At 46.8% G+C, this 19281-nt stretch overlaps 1 long non-coding RNA gene across 1 annotated transcript in view; it reads left to right on the forward strand.

Annotated features, from left to right (window-relative positions):
* The first annotated feature begins 318 nt into the window (after positions 1 to 318).
* The window catches only part of LOC138513130 (uncharacterized), a 106163-nt gene continuing 87200 nt past the window's right edge, over positions 319 to 19281 (forward strand). The window contains exons 1-3 of the long non-coding RNA XR_011281722.1: positions 319 to 381; positions 503 to 565; positions 693 to 758. This is a non-coding gene — a long non-coding RNA (uncharacterized lncRNA). The remainder of the gene's footprint in view (positions 382 to 502; positions 566 to 692; positions 759 to 19281) is intronic.

Below are 19281 nucleotides of genomic sequence, written 5' to 3' on the forward strand. Positions count from 1 at the left end.
CCTGACCTAATCGCCCATGTTCTAAAATACCTTGTGTATTTAAATAGTCCTGTTTCTATCTCTATGGGCTGGGCTTACTTTAATTTCATTCAGTTCAGCAGCATTGCACAGGTAAGACGGCTTTTCACGGCCCCCTGGCCGCTATGATACTTCTAATTAGTGCATCAGCACGTCTCAATTAAGTTTAGAGAAAGTCAATTTTTAGCTTTTGCCCATTCTTATTTGCGCACGCACGCCATGCTTTTGCGTTTTGGGTTTCCTCCTGCACTCCGGGTAGCTGCATTTTAGCAATCACAGTTGTTACGTTAATTTGTCCATGTTTAAGTGATGCTGAGGGAATTTCTTTTCCCTTACAGAGTTCCGCAATTGCCAAGCAGTGAGGTATGATTTGTCATTTAATCTCACACTCTCTTGTTCTTGCTGAATTTCACATTTGTGCTTGAACAGCGTATTTAAACAATTCATGTAAAATGCAAATCTTTTCTTCTCTCTTCCTTTGTAGAGAGTGCATCTGGCACTGGCCACAATATACTTCATCGGTTAGGCTAGCTCTTGAAACTTTCCGGTACCTTTTATTTATGATTCCAATTTGTTTGTTTTTTTTTGGCGGCTTTTGCCTCTTTGACTGCGCTGCTATAGCTGTTCCGTGGATGCATTATAACTAACTCCTTGCAACTTGTTTGTTTCTTTAGCCGTGTTTCTTACATGCATCCCGCAACCTAGGGATTCTCCATTCAATTCAATCCCCTCCTAATATGGTACTGTGCCAATCCTATTTATCTATTATTTTTTATTATTTTCGTTTGTTGCTATTTGATTTTATCTTAATATATATGCTGTAACTGCTGTTCTTTTTGGCCTACCTGCACTTGTGTTTGCCCTTTTGGTTGAATGTCCTTACTAATGTCCTTATCAATTTTTTATTGATTTTTTTCACAATGGACGACTTTCATTCAAACTGTTTATGTTGTGCTGTACTATTTGTGTTCATCATTATGCTGTGCATTATGTTCAGCCTCAGATGAAGAGTCGGTGATGACTTGAAACACGTGCCAGGCTACTTCGTTATTAAACTCATTGGACTCATGAGAAATCCCTCCTTCTTTGAATTACTTGGAACACCTGTCACTATTGCACTGTTCAGCGCAGTGAGGCTGAGAACTGTCTGTGTTCATTTAGGTTCTTAACTGTGGGTGGCATCTGGCAGTGCTCCCACACCCCTCAGCCACCTGCAGCTTTAGTGCTTCCCTAATTTCTTCAGTGTACAAGCGCTGTGGACTTTGACTTGTTCTGCCAAACCTGTGTGTTTCAACTCTTCAAATAAATCAAGTGTTTTTAACGGCGACAACACCTTTGCACCGGTTCCAAGCAGGCACCTGGGATTGCCTTCAATTTCTGTACATTTAAAAGTGCTCCTGTTTGTGAATTTGGGATGTGCTTTTAACTGTGCAGAAATGCCCCCCGATTTGTGCAAAAGCGCAAAGAGGTAAAAAAGGCCATCTGGATGTGCTGATATGAGGTGCGCCCATTCAGATGTCTTTAATGTATTGGGCTGCTCCTTTATAGCGCCAGCTACTTCCGCCCACAAAGTTTTGAGAACATGGACCGTTGTTTCTTTTTTTAAACGGCCGTTTTCTTGGGTGTTTTTGCAAAAACTGCAGTTTTCACAGTTTTTAAAAAATAAATCAGTTTTCACTGCATTTTGTGGGATTGCGAAATGGCAATAAGCAGGAGGCTCGGAATAAGGAACATGCTAATTGACCATTTGCTGACCAATTCCAGATAACCTGTGCTATTCTTGCTGTGCACTGTTGAGTGTCAGGATGTGGCAGAGGACTTGATAAATGCAAGGAACGGGGGTGGGGGAGGGCTGCTTGCATGCATTCCTGGCTGGCCCACTCAGGCGTTCACGCGGACCCCAATGTGCCCGGCAGAGGGTGAGGAATGTGCCATGAGCTAGTTCATGCATCTTGCAGTGGACAGTAAGTGACATGTGCTTCCATCACACATTGGGCCTCATTACGACCCTGGCGGAGTGGGTTTACGCCAGCGTTATTCGCGGCGGACCCGTCCGCCCTACTACGAGTTCCCGTAGCGCCATGGAACGTTTTCCGCCTGGTTTTTCCGGGCAGAGAAATCCATGGCGCTACGGGACCTTGATGTTAATTACGCCACCGTATTTTGCGGTGGCGCAATTAACGCCTTCCCCACTCCCATTATACCCTATGGGGCAAAAATGGGAATGGGGAAGGGTAAAATGGGGGATGGGGATTTACCGCCCCGCCAAGGTCGGCATGGGGCGGAAAATCCGCCATCCTCCATGGCGCTATCGGCAGCTTTCCGCCGTGCTCCGCGGTGCATTTAGCACCGCGATTTCCGCCAGGGTCGTAATGAGGGCCATTGTCTCTTCCCTTTCTGCTTTCTGCTTTCCTGCTGCCCGTCCCCATGCATCGCCAGTTCGACTACACTCCCAACATCCAGGAACACTGTCCTCTGTCGGTGTTCATGTATCCTGGCCCGGTGCTGGTGCTCGGGGCAATGGGCTCATGGGAGGAACCCGAGATACAGGCACAGCAGTGGCTGATGGTCAGATCAGCATTGCACGCCATCTGTCTGTTCATGGGATGCTGTTGTGTGTACAGTCCAGTGCTGGGATCACTTGGGAAAGTGGATATTGCGTAGAAGTGTGCCAGTGCAGGACGCACCTGGGTCTGGTGGAGGGCAGGGGGGTGTGCTGATGGGCACGCATGCCATGCAGGGACTCTGCAGTGTATTAGAATAAATGGAATTCAAGTGTGCCCCATGAATGAATGACACAATACTTGTCTGAAGTATCTGGAAGATTTGGACTCGGATCTAGAACCCTGAAGCTGTAAAAAGAAAGCTACAAAACAGAGAGTGGATCGCAGCGCTAAATCAAAGATGCTTGCAATGTAACTAAGAATCTGAAAATTCCTTGTAATGCACCTATATACCTCTGGGTTTAGAGCGCCCTATAAATAAATAAACAAACAAAGAGAACAATACCAACCTCTAATTTTGTACCCAAATGAACTACGTAGGCTGAATACCTTGCCAAAGTATCTTCAAAAGTTTCCTAGCTGACAACATCGTAACCGATTTCTACGCTTAAGGCTCAACTTATATCATACTAAAGAGATTTTATTTAGAAGAAAACAAAAGGACTGCCCTGACAATCTTTGCCGCTTCTGCAATCACGACACCACCATAGAATCAGTTAAACATCTGTTAAATCATGTGCCCTGGACTAAAAAAACAGAAAACAATATACCTAGGAAAGCACGTTATGTTATTTGGCATTTATACAGCGCTCTATATATCATTGGTATGACCTCAAAGCGCTTGTGGGTTGACTGCACTCAGGGACCGTAGTCCAGGTCAGTCAAGAGAGTAAGGTATCATAGGGTCCTTGGATGCACTCAATATGTGAGCAGCTGATGCGATTGCCTGTTGGTAGCTGCATCCTACAATTAGGTGTGGTGGTATTGAGAAATCAGTTGAAAGTGTGCAGTCTGGTGTTTGGTCTTCGAGACTGCATTCTGGCAGCATTAGGCCTGTCTAGAACGCCTATGTGTGCAGCTAGGCCGTTTTTTCATGGAGTAAAGCTGCATTATAGAAGAATGTTGAGGTGTTTGTGGGGTGTTGATCATATGTTAGCATCTAGGCCCAAATTGATTGAGGGGTGTAGCTGCACTCTATTGTGTGTTGATGTAGAGAGTGAGCATAGCAATAGGAGAGGTGAGTGTCTGGAGTGTTTTTTTTTATTCTTACGAGCCCACTGTTCCGGATTACATGTATGCATTTTGCGATAGCTGCGCTCAGAGGAGATGGCACAGGAGGGAGCTAGGCCTGTGCAGTGGCCTCAGGAAGCGGCTAGTCAGCACTCATCTATCTAGCGCCTGCAGGACGCTAAGGTTCTCATCTATGGGAGCCAGTTCCTGATTGTGTCTTGGTGACTTTATTAGTCCTTTTCAGTTCTGTTATTGCTCGGTATCTCGCCGAACATTTGTCTGCAGGTTGCAGGGTGTCAGCGGCCCTAGGTGGTCCTAATCGGGTTTATGGAAAGAGCCCGGTTTTTAGAGCTTTGCAGAAGGCCATGTAGTCTTCGGTGTGTCCTTGCTGAGTTGGAGGTTGGAATCACTAGTGGGAGGGCAGGGCTTGATGCAAGCTCACCATCTGTAGAAGAATGGTGGTGTCTATTCCTGCTTGGTGAGAAATCGCCTTGTGTATGTGCTGCTATAAACTTTCTCGACAAAATACTAGAATACATCTTTGCAGTGTTTGCAAGGAGCATATCTATCAGAGCAGCAGAGCTTCAACACGCAGCACAGCACGTACAACTGGGCTCAGACATAAAAGAGTACTATAAATGTGGGACATGTTTTTGGACAAATGTAACTGCGTTCTTCTGTGGCGAGATCAGTGGGCAAGCTGCAAATGCATCTGGCAAGTACAGCTTTGGGGGAATGTTGGGGACTGAGTGGTGCGCACAACCATGGCCCAACAATCGGCATAAGGAGGGTCTCACAATAGACATCACGCTGCTGGAGTTGTTCCATCATTGTAGCCTTTCAACTATGGAAAGACCAGCTCAGGAACAAAAGGGTTATTTTATGGTCAGACAACTTAGAAGTAGTACAGGTGATAAATAAAGGACGCACAAGCAGTGGCATGGTTCTGCGCTTACTCATGGAATCGTGCTCAGCGAGGCACATTCCGGGGGTTAAGAACATAGCGGCTGATGCTCTCTCTTGTTTGCAGTACCAAATGTTCAGAGAGAGGTCAGATGCCGACAAAAGGATGACCCCATTCAGAGAGAAACTATGGGCTGCAGATGGCAAGATCTGACCCCCCTCGTTGGCCGAGCCCTTGCTCCAAACACGGCTAAGAGGCACGAGGCCTTTTGGAACACATTTATGAATTTCAAGGAAGGACTGCAAGGTGAGCAGGCAAGGGCTCCTGTGCAAGCATTCATCGGGTGGACGTGGCGCAATCACACGACCAGGGCATGGGCATCATACCATTTGACAGCAATCGCCCATTGCTTAGGGAGAAAGACTGATCCAACCAAGGAGCATTATGTCAGGATGCAATGAAGAGGTGGCCAGACAAACAGAAAAGGCAGAAGATGCAAGACACCCCATAGATATTGTAAAACTACGTGGACATGCTCGGAGGGTTGGGGGTAATATGCAGAGACAGCTTTGAAGCCTTCATGTTTAGAGCAGCATTTCCCTGCCATGTTTGGGGCCCCAGGATCAGTGAACTGGTACCATGCAACAGAGAAGTGGGAGGAAAAGGCTTCCTCAGGATGGATGATGTAACAGCCGCGGCCGGAACAGTGCAGCCGCACCTGTGGAGGTCATTCAATGGCCCGATGGGGAACGGCAGGGCGATAGTGCTGCACTGCATTGATAACAGGCCGTGCTGCCCGGTGTGCAGCCTCTTGGCATATTTAACACACAGACCCCACAGCAGAAGCGGGGCATTAGAGCAGATTTCAATTTAAAGGGGTGATGGACATGGCGCTGAAACACATGGGAGCAACAGAAGGGGTCTTTGGCGCTGACTCGATTAGGATCAGACCTGCCACGTCTCCAGCAGGGGCGGGCATGCCCCCTCAAATCATCAAGAGAATTGGGGGTTGGAAGTCAAACTGTTTTAAGAAATTTGTGAGGCTGGAGAAAATGTGATAGGACAGAGTTTATCGTCATACCCACCCCACCCCCCCCATCCCCAATACACAGCATTAAGAAGCAACAGAAGAACAGTGTGGGTAGTGGGTCATTCGTTTGTGATGTAGGCAAATGCAAGGTGGACAGTCTGAAGAGAGCTAATGACTGCTAGGTGCTTCAAGGACGAGCAGGTGGCATACATAGGTACCCAAAGCAGAGGTCTTCCTCGTACATCTGGGTGGCAACCATCTTACCAGTCTGGGGAGAGGAGTGTTGCTTAGAGAAATTATGGCAACCTTGCAATGCATGGGTGCTCGTTTGGGGGACACAGACATTATGCGGTCAGAGATCATACCCAGGAGAAAATATAGAGGTGCTGAGTCACATCGGGTGATCGCGAAGTCTCGGAGGAAGTTGAATGGAGTGATGGCGAACTTTTGCAAAGGCATGGGGTTCACACAATTCTGCCACACCCTGATCAATTTAAATGCGCCAGAATATTATGAAGGTGATGGGGTACACATAACAAGGAGCAGCATGGATCTTTTCTTTTGGAACATAAGCATGAAATTGATGGAATAGTGAAATATCACGACAGGGGGGAGCCAAAGAAGGGCGTAGACCCTTCTGTGGCGTGGCGGTATGTAAGCGACCAGTTGGACCATAAAGACTATAAAGTGAGCTTATTCGGAATGAGGAGGGGTTTTCGCTCCACTCGGGACCATTCCCCTTTGAGGTCCAGCGGCGAAGGGGCTTGAGTATAAGAAGAGAGCTCAGCTTCTCCCCCGTCAGGAACGGCGCTCCTGCAGCCCAAGATCCCCTGCGATGGCAGGCATATTGAGGACATTTTTGGTTGGGGGAGCTTTGTGGAGTTGGTTGTAAATAAGGGAGCAAGGAATTTGTGACTTAGCTGACTGGTCGCCGCACAAGAATGACAATTTTGCCAAAATGTGTTTTGCAGTGATGACAATCATGTAGTCGTTTTGTATTAGCTGATTGGGGTGTCAATATAATAAACCTGCAGCCTTTATGCTACAAAGAGACAACTGACTCTGGCAATACCGTATTGGAGTAGGAAGAAGGTGGCAATACCGTATGGCGCTAGGAAGGAGGTGGCATTTCCGTATGGCGCTAGGAAGAAGGTGGCATTTCCGTATGGCGCTGGGAAGAAGGTGCTGGTATGAGCTGTAAGCGATTCACGTGTTGGGGTACAGGAAGTGGCCAAGTGCCTAGGTTAGAGTGCCACAGCATGTCTTTTTCTGGCCTATAACTGGCGCAAGGTTGTCAGTGCTCACAGCTACATCTCCATGCCCTGTGGGTGTGCATAAGGTGGGAGGTCTGTTGTGGTGTCAGGAGCCACTACATCCCCACTGGTGTCACTGGCACTGGGACCCCAGTAGCTGCTGCAAGATCTTCACAGCCAGCCAAAGCTCTCTATGTGCATGTCAGCATGTAGAGCACTTATATAGCGCTCTATGTTGGCTAAGCCTTCTCTAGGTGCGCTATATCTCTCTCAAGCATCACAGTAGCACATGTGGGCACATAGAGGTCGGCAGGTGGGAAAAGGTGGGGGCAGTGCCCTGACTCAGGAGCAGCAGTGGGCATCTACGGAAGTAAGAGTAGATGTGCCCATTGCCATAACAACCAACTCCACTTCCCACATCCAATTCCCACCCTAAAAGAGGATGACCAGGACCGAGATGCAGAAAACTTCCACCTAGGTTGAGTGTGTGCCACCTAGGCTGAGTGTAGGCCACCTAAACTGGGTGTATGCCACATAAACTGAGTGTAAGACTCTTAGGCAGGATGTATGCCACCTAAGCTGAGAGTAATGCCACTGTGCACCGTGGCCGGCTTGGGAGGATCATTGCCTCTACAATTAAGTGAAATGATTGCCTATGCTGAGTGTATGCCACTTATGCTGAGTGTATGCCACTTATGCTGAGCGCATGCCACTTATGCTGAGCGCATGCCACTTATGCTGAGCGCATGCCACTTATGCTGAGTGTATGCCACTTATGCTGAGTGTATGCCACTTATGCTGAGCGCATGCCACTTATGCTGAGCGCATGCCACTTATGCTGAGTGTATGCCACTTATGCTGAGTGTATGCCACTTATGCTGAGTGTATGTCACTTGTGCTGAGCGCATGCCACTTATGCTGAGTGTATGCCACCTAGGCTTAGAGTAATGATACAGTGCTCTGTGGCTGGATTGGGACCATCATTGCTACTACTCGTCAGTCACATGATTGCCTCTGCTGAGTGCATGCCACTTATGCTGAGTGTATGCCACCTAGGCTTAGAGTAATGATACAGTGCTCTGTGGCTGGATTGGGACCATCATTGCTACTACTCGTCAGTCACATGATTGCCTCTGCTGAGTGCATGCCACTTATGCTGAGTGTATGCCACTTATGCTGAGTGTATGCCACTTATGCTGAGCGCATGCCACTTATGCTGAGCGCATGCCACTTATGCTGAGTGTATGCCACTTATGCTGAGCGCATGCCACTTATGCTGAGCGCATTCCACTTATGCTGAGCGCATGCCACCTAGGCTTAGAGTAATGATACAGTGCTATGTGGCTGGATTGGGACCATCATTGCTACTACTCGTCAGTCACATGAGTGCCTAGGCTGAGGGTAATGCCACTTATGCTGAGTGTATCTCACTTATGCTGAGTGTATGTCACTTGTGCTGAGCGCATGCCACTTATGCTGAGTGTATGCCACCTAGGCTTAGAGTAATGATACAGTGCTCTGTGGCTGGATTGGGACCATCATTGCTACTACTCGTCAGTCACATGAGTGCCTAGGCTGAGTGTAATGCCACTTATGCTGAGTGTATCTCACTTATGCTGAGTGTATGTCACTTGTGCTGAGCGCATGCCACTTATGCTGAGTGTATGCCACCTAGGCTTAGAGTAATGATACAGTGCTCTGTGGCTGGATTGGGACCATCATTGCTACTACTCGTCAGTCACATGAGTGCCTAGGCTGAGGGTAATGCCACTTATGCTGAGTGTATCTCACTTATGCTGAGTGTATGTCACTTGTGCTGAGCGCATGCCACTTATGCTGAGCGCATGCCACCTAGGCTTAGAGTAATGATACAGTGCTATGTGGCTGGATTGGGACCATCATTGCTACTACTCGTCAGTCACATGAGTGCCTAGGCTGAGGGTAATGCCACTTATGCTGAGTGTATCTCACTTATGCTGAGTGTATGTCACTTGTGCTGAGCGCATGCCACTTATGCTGAGTGTATGCCACCTAGGCTTAGAGTAATGATACAGTGCTCTGTGGCTGGATTGGGACCATCATTGCTACTACTCGTCAGTCACATGAGTGCCTAGGCTGAGTGTAATGCCACTTATGCTGAGTGTATCTCACTTATGCTGAGTGTATGTCACTTGTGCTGAGCGCATGCCACTTATGCTGAGTGTATGCCACCTAGGCTTAGAGTAATGATACAGTGCTCTGTGGCTGGATTGGGACCATCATTGCTACTACTCGTCAGTCACATGAGTGCCTAGGCTGAGTGTAATGCCACTTATGCTGAGTGTATCTCACTTATGCTGAGTGTATGTCACTTGTGCTGAGCGCATGCCACTTATGCTGAGCGCATGCCACCTAGGCTTAGAGTAATGATACAGTGCTATGTGGCTGGATTGGGACCATCATTGCTACTACTCGTCAGTCACATGAGTGCCTAGGCTGAGGGTAATGCCACTTATGCTGAGTGTATCTCACTTATGCTGAGTGTATGTCACTTGTGCTGAGCGCATGCCACTTATGCTGAGTGTATGCCACCTAGGCTTAGAGTAATGATACAGTGCTCTGTGGCTGGATTGGGACCATCATTGCTACTACTCGTCAGTCACATGAGTGCCTAGGCTGAGTGTAATGCCACTTATGCTGAGTGTATCTCACTTATGCTGAGTGTATGTCACTTGTGCTGAGCGCATGCCACTTATGCTGAGTGTATGCCACCTAGGCTTAGAGTAATGATACAGTGCTCTGTGGCTGGATTGGGACCATCATTGCTACTACTCGTCAGTCACATGAGTGCCTAGGCTGAGTGTAATGCCACTTATGCTGAGTGTATCTCACTTATGCTGAGTGTATGTCACTTGTGCTGAGCGCATGCCACTTATGCTGAGTGTATGCCACCTAGGCTTAGAGTAATGATACAGTGCTATGTGGCTGGATTGGGACCATCATTGCTACTACTCGTCAGTCACATGAGTGCCTAGGCTGAGGGTAATGCCACTTATGCTGAGTGTATCTCACTTATGCTGAGTGTATGTCACTTGTGCTGAGCGCATGCCACTTATGCTGAGTGTATGCCACCTAGGCTTAGAGTAATGATACAGTGCTCTGTGGCTGGATTGGGACCATCATTGCTACTACTCGTCAGTCACATGAGTGCCTAGGCTGAGTGTAATGCCACTTATGCTGAGTGTATCTCACTTATGCTGAGTGTATGTCACTTGTGCTGAGCGCATGCCACTTATGCTGAGTGTATGCCACCTAGGCTTAGAGTAATGATACAGTGCTCTGTGGCTGGATTGGGACCATCATTGCTACTACTCGTCAGTCACATGAGTGCCTAGGCTGAGTGTAATGCCACTTATGCTGAGTGTATCTCACTTATGCTGAGTGTATGTCACTTGTGCTGAGCGCATGCCACTTATGCTGAGTGTATGCCACCTAGGCTTAGAGTAATGATACAGTGCTCTGTGGCTGGATTGGGACCATCATTGCTACTACTCGTCAGTCACATGATTGCCTCTGCTGAGTGCATGCCACTTATGCTGAGTGTATGCCACTTATGCTGAGTGTATGCCACTTATGCTGAGCGCATGCCACTTATGCTGAGCGCATGCCACTTATGCTGAGCGCATGCCACTTATGCTGAGTGTATGCCACTTATGCTGAGTGTATGTCACTTGTGCTGAGCGCATGCCACTTATGCTGAGTGTATGCCACCTAGGCTTAGAGTAATGATACAGTGCTCTGTGGCTGGATTGGGACCATCATTGCTACTACTCGTCAGTCACATGATTGCCTCTGCTGAGTGCATGCCACTTATGCTGAGTGTATGCCACTTATGCTGAGTGTATGCCACTTATGCTGAGCGCATGCCACTTATGCTGAGCGCATGCCACTTATGCTGAGTGTATGCCACTTATGCAGAGCGCATGCCACTTATGCTGAGCGCATGCCACTTATGCTGAGCGCATGCCACCTAGGCTTAGAGTAATGATACAGTGCTATGTGGCTGGATTGGGACCATCATTGCTACTACTCGTCAGTCACATGAGTGCCTAGGCTGAGTGTAATGCCACTTATGCTGAGTGTATCTCACTTATGCTGAGTGTATGTCACTTGTGCTGAGCGCATGCCACTTATGCTGAGCGCATGCCACCTAGGCTTAGAGTAATGATACAGTGCTATGTGGCTGGATTGGGACCATCATTGCTACTACTCGTCAGTCACATGAGTGCCTAGGCTGAGTGTAATGCCACTTATGCTGAGTGTATCTCACTTATGCTGAGTGTATGTCACTTGTGCTGAGCGCATGCCACTTATGCTGAGTGTATGCCACCTAGGCTTAGAGTAATGATACAGTGCTCTGTGGCTGGATTGGGACCATCATTGCTACTACTCGTCAGTCACATGAGTGCCTAGGCTGAGTGTAATGCCACTTATGCTGAGTGTATCTCACTTATGCTGAGTGTATGTCACTTGTGCTGAGCGCATGCCACTTATGCTGAGTGTATGCCACCTAGGCTTAGAGTAATGATACAGTGCTCTGTGGCTGGATTGGGACCATCATTGCTACTACTCGTCAGTCACATGATTGCCTCTGCTGAGTGCATGCCACTTATGCTGAGTGTATGCCACTTATGCTGAGTGTATGCCACTTATGCTGAGCGCATGCCACTTATGCTGAGCGCATGCCACTTATGCTGAGCGCATGCTACTTATGCTGAGTGTATGCCACTTATGCTGAGTGTATGTCACTTGTGCTGAGCGCATGCCACTTATGCTGAGTGTATGCCACCTAGGCTTAGAGTAATGATACAGTGCTCTGTGGCTGGATTGGGACCATCATTGCTACTACTCGTCAGTCACATGATTGCCTCTGCTGAGTGCATGCCACTTATGCTGAGTGTATGCCACTTATGCTGAGTGTATGCCACTTATGCTGAGCGCATGCCACTTATGCTGAGCGCATGCCACTTATGCTGAGTGTATGCCACTTATGCTGAGCGCATGCCACTTATGCTGAGCGCATGCCACTTATGCTGAGCGCATGCCACCTAGGCTTAGAGTAATGATACAGTGCTATGTGGCTGGATTGGGACCATCATTGCTACTACTCGTCAGTCACATGAGTGCCTAGGCTGAGTGTCATGCCACTTATGCTGAGTGTATCTCACTTATGCTGAGTGTATGTCACTTGTGCTGAGCGCATGCCACTTATGCTGAGCGCATGCCACCTAGGCTTAGAGTAATGATACAGTGCTATGTGGCTGGATTGGGACCATCATTGCTACTACTCGTCAGTCACATGAGTGCCTAGGCTGAGTGTAATGCCACTTATGCTGAGTGTATGCCACTTATGCTGAGTGTATGTCACTTGTGCTGAGCGCATGCCACTTATGCTGAGTGTATGCCACCTAGGCTTAGAGTAATGACACAGTGCTCTGTGGCTGGATTGGGACCCTCATTGCTACTACTCGTCAGTCACATGAGTGCCTAGGCTGAGTGTAATGCCACTTATGCTGAGTGTATGCCACTTATGCTGAGTGTATGTCACTTGTGCTGAGCGCATGCCACTTATGCTGAGTGTATGCCACCTAGGCTTAGAGTAATGACACAGTGCTCTGTGGCTGGATTGGGACCCTCATTGCTACTACTCGTCAGTCACATGAGTGCCTAGGCTGAGTGTAATGCCACTTATGCTGAGTGTATCTCACTTATGCTGAGTGTATGTCACTTGTGCTGAGCGCATGCCACTTATGCTGAGTGTATGCTACCTAGGCTTAGAGTAATGATACAGTGCTCTGTGGCTGGATTGGGACCATCATTGCTACTACTCGTCAGTCACATGAGTGCCTAGGCTGAGTGTAATGCCACTTATGCTGAGTGTATCTCACTTATGCTGAGTGTATGTCACTTGTGCTGAGCGCATGCCACTTATGCTGAGTGTATGCCACCTAGGCTTAGAGTAATGACACAGTGCTCTGTGGCTGGATTGGGACCCTCATTGCTACTACTCGTCAGTCACATGAGTGCCTAGGCTGAGTGTAATGCCACTTATGCTGAGTGTATCTCACTTATGCTGAGTGTATGTCACTTGTGCTGAGCGCATGCCACTTATGCTGAGTGTATGCCACCTAGGCTTAGAGTAATGAAACAGTGCTCTGTGGCTGGATTGGGACCCTCATTGCTACTACTCGTCAGTCACACAGCTAGAAGGACGTCCGGCGCATGATGGCATCTGCTAATTCAGCCACGACACCTGCTTCTCAATAAGCGTGCAAGACACCACCACCAGCATTAGTGCATTAATTCACAAGACCAGTCTGAGGCAGATTTTGGTCCAGACAAAATCACAAAAGAAATGATAACGCGTACCTGCTCATTACTACATGTGTCAAAATGTTGCCAGTCAGTAATATATTTATTTGTGGAAAAAAGGCCTTTATGGCTAATGTCAATCTCTAATCAATGCTGGGAAACATGCTGTGATAGTTACCTTTCCTGCAGTACTTTAACAGCCAAGTTAGCACAAGAAAGTTGAATGTTGAGACCGCGGGCTTACACACCAAAGAAAATAAGGACACCCCACTAGGGAATAAGGCAAGGAGATGTATATAATATAAATGCCAGCCAAGAACTCGGCTGCCCGAGGTGCTACTGCCAAAAATGACATAGGGGATGGCAGGCGCTAATTGGCGGTCTTTTCCCAGTCGATCTTGGTGCACGTGGGTCAGCTGGGCTCATCCACGCGGTGAAGGTCAGGCCGCATGTTAGAAACATTCTCTCTAATCTAAGCTAAACAGCAGGAACCAATTATTCATTAGCATGTCATGCACATGAACGTTACATGGCTAGGGCGCCTACAAGAAGGGAGAATAATATATAGGCATGCTGACCCCTGCATTCAGGACTTTGTTAATACCGTACTTCCCGCACCCAAGTTTCTCCCCCGGGGGTTTGATCTACAGTCCCTGGTGCTTCATGATACGAAGAGACACATGTTACTATTAGAAAGATATGCAGTCACGCAGGCTTTAGATCTGTGCTGGGTAATCTAAAATGGTCAGGATCAAAGGGTCGGATGTTTATCGAATGAGAAGAGTCAGAGGATCGAGGTGAGGAGGTGTGGTTGGCTCTGCTCTGGCGGGTGGAGGTCAGAAGTGCAATGGCAGTTTAGCGGAGATGGATAGACACTGCGCTGGGGCATGGTACTGTCTCACGCTTTGTAACAATGAGAGGACAGGGAAAGGATGGAATTCTGTGGTAACAAGGATTGTGCAGAGTTGGCGGATGGCACGGTACCACTGTGTGAACTCGAGATGAGAGCGCTGTAGCCTTCATTGTGTCTGTCGTGGGCCTAATACAAAATGGAGTCGCTGGGCAGGGCAGACCATATGTTATTCACCAATTTCTATGTGCTATTGGGCTTTTGTATGCACCCTGCAGGTTGGGGCTCCTGCCCCTTGATATGCATATGGTGTTTATTTAAGTCAGCCGTGACTGGGGGGGTGGCAAAGGACCACTTCCTTCCCAATATTTCCCCCTTTTGTTACTTCTACATTAACACCATTTCTTCACTCTGTTCAGCTTTGTCCCACGCTGGGCTACCTTTTAAAGGCATGCACGCTCTGCACACACTTCTCAAGCTTCCCCGCCCCCCGCTGGGCATATTGTTACGGGGTGCAGGTCACATATATATACATCCTCCATCACCAGCCAAATCTACACATACTTCTTTATAATTGTCGGGGTCTGGTGGGGTCCAATGGTCATATGATATAGACCATGGCCATTGTATGTTGCGACCATACGATATTTGGGGCCATCATTTTCTCCTGTCTGTATTTGCGCTTCCTGTGTATTACAAGGCACCTTTTGTCATTACTATTCCCAATTGTCACCATCATCATTGCACTATTAGGTATTGCTTTTGCACAGCATCAGAGACCCAACTGCCATACACAAAAAATCAGCAAGACGAACACAGCGATGGGGATCCGCATTTTCATAGTTGTTCCGAGCCACAAGGGTACCCAGCCGAATGCCATGTTGACCCAGTCGTCTTCTTGTATTCCTGCTTCCTTTTTAATTTTTACACCAAGTTCATGCACCACTGCTATCACGTGCGATAGTGTGCCGTTTTCAGCATCTGCATAAGGTACAAACGTGGAACATGAACTCCTGATCATTTTACAAACTCTGCCCGCTATAGCTGTGAGGAGGTCGAAGACATAGCAGTTCTGCATTATCATTAGCCAAAGTGCTCTCATTTCCACCAGGTTGACGTTGAACCCTTATTCAGTGTCATTTGCTCGTTGGATCAGCTCCCACCGGAAAATCTGGAGCCATCTGGCATTTGCTCTTGCTTGGATACTGGGCGCAAGAGATGCAAAAAATGTCTCTGCAGAGCTGAAGAGTTTGTATTCATCTGGTATTTGAGTGAGCAGGTCAGAGGAATCTTGGATCAAATAGTTGGAAGATCATTTTTTCCTAGGCGATCATGTCGCTCATCTTCTGGGAGTATTCGGAAGAAGAGGGCTGGTGTAGTAGGAATGGCTTGCCCATCATCCAGCACTGGTCCCCCTTCAGATGGTTTTTGGCTACTACCAACAGGGCCAAATGTAGCATTGCGAGCAAATAATACTGCCTCCCATGATATCGAGAGGTGCAAGTACACTTTTTTGTCAAAAACCCAGTAGTAGTCCATCAGCGTTGCTGTTCCTTTTCGAAGGTCAGGAATGATTACTGTTCTGTTGCAGTGTTTGTTGGTGCCCACAGAAACTCTTCCCTCACCATAGAAACAAAGTTCATAACTTTCCTCTTGCTGTGCTTTCACTGGTTTTTCGATAGTGGTGACCCATGTCAGCTGTGTGATATGCTCTGTCCATATTTGCGCACATGTTATCTCTGCAAATGCTAAGTTCTCATTGGAAAGGCCACAGAGTCTTTCTGCTTTGCACATCAACATTGACTCTCGCCATTTATTTTCTGTGAAGCTGGTTCCATCTATATCCAGGAATGGCTCCTTGAAGCATTTGGGATCGGTTGAGTCCACTTTACATTTTCGACTGTCTGGGTTAAGGTGCTTTTGTTTGAGGCTGCGTGCCTGAAAGGTGCCCTTCAACCTACATAGTGCAAGGTGGATGAGACGTTGTGACTCTACAAAGGGTACCTTATGAGGTACTAAAACCTTAGGTGCTCCAGATGCATGCAGTATTAAGGAACACATGTAGCAACTCCTGTTGGTCGTTCGCCTTCCCATGGCGCTCATATCCGAGTACCAACTATTCGACTGCCCGGGTTGACGGGGGTCCTCCACGTTATCTAGTCCTAAACTATGATATGCATCATATTTATATTGGTGTGTTTGCCTTCTCCTTCTACTGTTCTGCAAGAGAAGTTTTTGTTTCCCTGCCACACTTCTACATGATCTATCATTGTTGCATAGTGACTTTTGTACACGTGCTGGTAATAGCTGGACCATCAAACTACTGCACAGTGTGGATCAGGAGTCAGTACACGTGGCTTTTGTGATGTTAGGTATTACAGACTGTTCACTACTCCTTGGTAAAACATTATCATGAAAAGCAAACGCAGACTCTGACAACAGAACTGCTTTGATATTTCTATACCTCTCTGAGGCATTCGACAGAGTTAACCACGAAATCCTCATCACGATATTGGAAGAACTTGGAATCACCGACCGCACCCTATTGTGGATCAAATCCTTCTTAACAAACAGAACAGAGACCATATAGATAAAACCTCTCAAATCCAACCCAAGAGAATCCTCATGCAGAGTTCCACAAGGATCATCTTTCCCCCCGTTATTATTCAACATCTACCTGTCTCAACTAATCAAGCTCATTAAAAGACACGGCCTCACCTGCTACAACTACACTGAGGATACACAAATAGTATATAAAATACAAGACATTCAAGAATAAACCATAATATTAGAGAACTGCCTTCGTGAAATATACAACTGGATGAACTCAAACTACCTCAGACTCAACCCAGGCAAAACAGAAATAATGATCATCACAAAAAATGGAGGAGATAACCACTACATCCCTTGGCCAAGGGATCTCAGTACAACTCCAGCCCCATCATCGATTGTAAAAAACCTGGGAGTCCTGATGGACATCAAACTTACTCTAGAGCCACAAGTAAATGCTCTAATCAAGAAATGCTTCTTTTTCATGCAGGCGGTAAAAAGGATCCTACCATTCCTGTCATTCGGCAACAAAACACTCACTGTCATCACTTGCATCATGTCCAGAGTAGACTACACCAATAGCCTATATTTGGGTATGCCAGAACGACCTCTAAAAAAACTACAAAGCATACAAAATGCGGTGGTCCGACTGCTCCTCAAATTACCCCGAAGAGAACACATCACACCAGCACTGAAAAGACTGCACTGGATACCAATAAAACAGCGAATCAAGAGCAAATCAATGTGCATCACACAAAGAGCAATCCACAACCAAGGCGTGGAATTCCTGAGAGACAAATTAAGCCTGCATCACTCAACAATGACGCTCAGATCGTCATCGACATTCGCTTGGAACCAAACCCAACAACAAAAGAAAATTCGGAGGATCTTCTTTCTCTCACCTCACACCAAAATCTTTGAACGATTTACCAAAGAACATATGTGACACGAGAAACCACCTACTATTCAGATAACTCCTCAAATCCTGGCTCTTCAGCTCATAACTAGAAGAACGCCTAAAGGGGCATATACACAGCTGAAATGATGATGAGTGAAGAAAAGCGATCCTGGATCCCCCTAAGCTATCGTCCATAAACAGAATCTATGGAAGTAGATCTATGGCATTCCGACTTATCAACTGAGAGATAGATATGATAGGATCATAACATGGATTAAACACAGCTAGATTGGGATGCAAGGACACGGATTTATCAATAGCACCATGGCCTTCAAATTACACAGAATCACCAATGGACCAGAGACTGAAATCGATAGTGAGGGAGTAGGTGACTGCTAATCTACAGCACCAGTACCAGAGAGGGGGACTAGATGGACACCCAGTCCCATTACACTGAGTTCAAATACAACGCAGCCGGAAATGTGCCACACAATCACTTTTAACAATTAGATGGACAAGAAAGAAAAGTAGAAATAATGCCTACACACAGTGCAACTGAGTACATAGAACACGATCTGTAAGGACTGGGATATATAATCCACTAACCATATGCTCAAATCTCTGCATACCTAACTCATCCGAAAATTCACATGACCATCTTCTCACCCAGGGAACCGCGCACACTTCACCACACCACAACAACAAACAAACAAAACATAAACCGCACCAACAGCACACGAGGTCTCGCATTGGTCCAATATTCACACCAAAGCTCAGAACACGGTGAAAACCGAACTGAAGCTGTCAACAGCACACCACTTCTCTCACTTTCCTACTCCCTCTTCACCCAACTAACCCAACGTGCCTTCTTGTTTGCAGATCTGCCTGAGCTCCTGGAGAGCAGTTCCATTGGTGATGGTGCTTGATAAAAATACTTTAAACTTTATTATTAACATTAACATCATTTACACTCATTCGTTCATTTAACAATGTAGGATAAACAAAGCTTATTTCTGCATTAGAAACACGGGTAGGGAATTTGTTTCATACTGAGGTAAACAATATATTAGGTTGTGAGGTAGATTGTTGAACTGTAAACATTCTGGGGGGTGCGACAGTGGCATTTAGTACATCCAATAGTCTTTCAGTTACATTGTCATTGAATATAGGAACACCTGGGGCGGTTCTTGTTGCATTTTTATGCAAACCTGTTAGTTCAGGGATATATTACTTTCCCACTTCCATTTGACCCCCCCCTCTTTTATCTGGGATCCCCAGATAAAAGCTGCCCCCAACAAATCCCTAAAATAAACATTCATATTGGGAAAAGCATTGCACTAAAATGTAGCCCACATGTAAAACTATGGGTCCTAGTTGAGATAATTCTATTTCTACTCCTGTCTAAAATTACATTCTCATTGAGCGGAGTCAATTCCGTCTTCGTTGCACCTCGGGAGAGGAATAATAGAAGTATAGATGGGACAAAGGAAGGTTGATAGTGGATGAGAGAAGAGAAAGAGAGAGGAGCTCATAACATCTCATATCTTCAATATCTGCGTATGCTCTTCTTCTTCACACACATTTCGTGCGACAGTCACATGTGCACTTATGGTCACTGGCAAGGGGGCAGTGGCAGCATTCTGGTTTTCAATCTGGAGGTTTGGGGCCACATTACCCTGTGCTTTCTGAACAT

This window comes from Ambystoma mexicanum, chromosome 12 (genome assembly GCF_040938575.1).
Source record: "Ambystoma mexicanum isolate Mex_15411 chromosome 12, UKY_AmexF1_1, whole genome shotgun sequence".
Lineage (NCBI taxonomy): Eukaryota > Metazoa > Chordata > Amphibia > Caudata > Ambystomatidae > Ambystoma > Ambystoma mexicanum.